Consider the following 4,167-nt stretch of genomic DNA (forward strand, 5'->3'; position numbering starts at 1 on the left):
ATCATGGCTAGTTGGTGTCCTATATGCCTAGCTTATCTGTATGTCTAATTCTTCCCCTCTGTTTGGGAAGTCTTCTGCCATTAATTCTGTGAACAGCTTTTTTAAGTCATTTGCATTTTCTCCTGGTACTTCATGGATTCCTATCAGTCTTATGTTATTCTTCTTTGCATCATCTAGGAGTTGTTGGATCTATTTCTCATGCTCCCTTACTGTTTTTAAGAGACCTCTCTTTTCATGTCACTGTCTGCTATCCTATCTTCTATATCTGAGAGTCTATCCTCACAATCTTTTATTCTGTTGAGTACATTTTCAATGGAGTTTTTAATCTCCTGTATATCTGTTTGAATCTGTTTAATGGATTCCATTTCTTTCCAATGTTGGGCATTCATTGTTTTCATTTCTTTCTCATGATGGGCCTTCATGGTTTCTATTATGTTCCTAAGCTCATCTATTTTTTTTTTTTGTCAGTTTCTGTTCTGGATTCTTGAATCATGTCTTTCATTTTGCTCGCCATCTCTATAGTTACCTGGGAAATAATTTCTGTTTTGAATTTTTCTAAAGCTTGATTGATCATTTTTTTTACTTCATGTGCTGTGAGTTCTGAGTGTCCTGGTGGTTCACTATCTGATTTTTCATCCTCCTTTGTCCTACTGTTTGCCATTGGTGGACTGGAAGTCTGTTTTTGTGGCTTGCTTAAGTGTTTTCTCAACTTTATTTTTGCTGTTGGGTTACCCTTTATTCTATCTCTGGGTCATTCAATCTTCCTGATATCGTTGCATCCCAGTCTTTGATTCTCTAATGATTTATAGACATTCTCATTTTCGTAAATGAGAAAACAACTCATCAAATCAATCCCTATCCTTTTTCCCTATCTATACCATCAGGAACATAATAGGATCAATCACCACCCTTTATAGGCCGCCATGCCTCTACAGAGTGTGTCCAAGGACTGGCTAAGTCAGGGGATCTAGTAGGTGGGTGGGTGGGGCAATGGTGCTCAGGGGTGCCCGTGCAGCTACCCACCTGGTGCTGTTTCAGAGCCAATCAGTGGTGCCTGCTGAAAACTGCGCAGCTCCATAGGAGGCCCGTAGTTCAGGCCGGATCCTGTGACTTTCAATATTAGGCTTAAATGGTCTTCTTTCACAAAAGTTAGGCAAAGGAAACAATATTATCAAGATCTCACTTTTAAGTCAGCCCTCCCCTGTGCCTCCCCTTCATCCCTGCTAACTACTAGCCACTGACACAATTTTAATCTATCTCCCACTGCTTTTCTTGTGCGTTTTCTTGTCTGCCTCAAACCAATGTGATTATCCTCCCAATAAGAAAGACCTGTTCCCTACTCCGTGCCCACCCTTCAACCTCAAAATTGCTCCTTCTTTTCAAGGTTCACCTTCATCTCAACTCAGTAAGAACATGCTCCTTTCATAGCCTCACCCCTTTTCCTAACATCAGTGCTCATAGTCTGATTACATTCATTAACTCATGCCCTTTGTCAATTACTGCAGCATCTGCTTTGCATTTCTACTTAGCTATTTTATATCCTGCAGTCTAGATATTCCAAAAGTATAGAACAGCCAGTGTGGCAGAGCCTCCGTGCCCTTTTTATGTTCTCCTCAACACCCTAGGACAAAATGCCCAATTGATGAGCCCACTGGATGTTCAGCCAATCGCTGTTGAGCTCATTGTTCAATAAAGCACGGTTGGCCTTTAGGGCTAATGGAATAGTAGTTTCACAAGGATTGATTATTTAAATTAAATTAAAACTAAATGTCTAAGGCATTTTGCTAACACACTGTCATAACACAGGTACATTAAAATGAGCTGCTAATATATGAGGTGGGGCATGGCAAAACTTTCTGGAGAAGTGGGAGGGACTTATAAATTACATGACCCCAGGGCAGTTCCAGATAACTTCTCATGAGCTCACAGGAAATGGGGAATGCATATAAGGACACAGATGCCACAAGGATCCCACTATCATGACTCTTTATGATAGCCCATCCTGGGTCTGTAGATCCAGAATATACTTTTATTTTTGCTTGTTTGTTTTTCCTTTCTCTCTATTGTTAGGCTCAAGTTTGCTGTTAAAGCTAGATCATCCCTAAGCTATTCACTCCTCATTTTCAAATACTTGGGGCCTTTTATTTATTTGTTTGTTTGGCTTGTCCAATTCTTTGTTCCAGAAAAGAAGGTCTTGGAATATTTTTGTTTGGGGAGCCATTTCTAAAGGAACTACCTGACAACACTACTAGATAATGTCTCGAGACATTCCTCTTCTGTGTCTTAGGAATAGTAAAAAGACATCAACCTTTTCAATCAGAATATATTTTATGTGTTATTCCTATACTAACCTTACCTTTGTTACTTTGTAATTCTTTTTGTATTGTCCCTTAAATTACACTTATCAGGAAATATTTATTTTTATTCACATAATAAGCTTACCGTTTTCATTTTCTAATTTCTTTTCTAGTATCCCTTCAATTACCTTTGGTTAAGTGCCTATTTTGAAATTTAAAAGCGTCTCCTATTTATTTTCTTAAAATCTCATACTTTATATTACAGCCATATAACACCTTATAATTTCATCAGTTAATTCCTATTTAGTTTTAAAATTTGCTTTCTTCTTTTATTAATTTTATTGGTACAATTTAGATATACATAATGATCACATTCATCATAGGGAATTTGTACCTATCCATGGTGTATCTTGATTTCTCTCTTTTTTCCCAATCCACTCCCCTTCCTTCAACCACTCTTTCCCTCCTTTTTTACAAAAGCTTTGTTTCCATTTTCCTTCTTTGCTCATTTTCTTTCCCTCCTTCTTTCCCCCCTCTTCCTTCCCTAGTTCCCCTTTCTTTTTGAATAATTTCTTTCTATTTCACAATATCTATTATACATTTTGGTCCTTGTTTACCATTTCACTTTCTCACACCAGAGAGGCAATGTGATATTTACATGTGTGTATGATTTATTTCACTTAAGAGTATATTCTCAAGGTGCATCCATTTAGCTATAAATTTCTCATGTTTATCCTTCTTTATGGCTGAGTAAAACATATCTTTTTTGTCTGTTCATTGGTTGATAGGCCCTTGGGTTGTTTCCAAGATTCAGTTATAATAAACTGTGTTGCTACAAACATGGGAAGATATCCTGAGGGGAACAGCTGGGTCAAATGAGACCTCTCATCCTAGATTTTTGAGGAATCTTCACACTTATATCCATAGTGGTTGCACCAGTCTGCACTCTCACCAACAGTAGAGAAGGGTTTCTTTTTCTCCACAACCACACAAGTACTTGTTTTTGGTTGATTTCTTGATAGTCACCATTCTTTCTGGAGTGAGATGGAATCTCCACATTGTTTTAATTTGCATCTTTCAAATGACCAGTGATGTTGAACATTTTTTCATATATTTATTTGCTGCCACAACATACCACAACTTATGGGACACAATAAAGCAATCCTAAGAGGGAAATTTATAGTGGTGAACTCAGTACAAGTTAAAGTAAGCAACCTAAAGTTGAACCTCGAGCTTCTATAAAAAGAAGAACAAGTCAAGCCCAAAATGATCACAAGGAAAGAAATAACAAGGATCAGAGCAGAAATTAATGCTATTGAGATTAAGAAAATAATAGAGACTCAATGAATCAAAGAGTTAGTTATTTGAAAGATTATATAAAACTGATAAATCCTTAATCAAACTCATCAAAAAAAGTAAAGACTCAAATCCATGCAATTAGGAATGAAAAGGGTAAAATCATAGCAGATCCTTTGGAAATCCAGATGATCAATACCTATTTTGAGAACCTGTACTCTAGTAAGACTCAAGACACAGAAGAAATTGACAGATTCCCAGATACATGTGAATTACCAAAGCTGAATTAAGAATATATTAAAATTATAAATAACCCAGTATCAGTCAATGAAATTGAAAATATAATTAAAAACTGACCAACAAAGAAAAGCCCAGGTCCTGACAGATTATCTGCTGCTGAATTCTATAAGAAATTTAGAGAAAATATAATGACCATGTTCTTCAATCCCTTTAATAAAATTGAAAGGGAAGCAATACTATCAAAACCATTCCTGGAAGCCAGTATTACCTGGAAACCAAAATCAGACAAGGACCCAATCAAAAAAAGGTCAATCTCCCTAATGAAAATAGACAC

The sequence above is a fragment of the Fukomys damarensis genome, unplaced genomic scaffold (assembly GCF_012274545.1).
Source record: "Fukomys damarensis isolate Sample0158 unplaced genomic scaffold, DMR_v1.0_HiC HiC_scaffold_39, whole genome shotgun sequence".
Taxonomy (NCBI): Eukaryota; Metazoa; Chordata; class Mammalia; order Rodentia; family Bathyergidae; genus Fukomys; species Fukomys damarensis.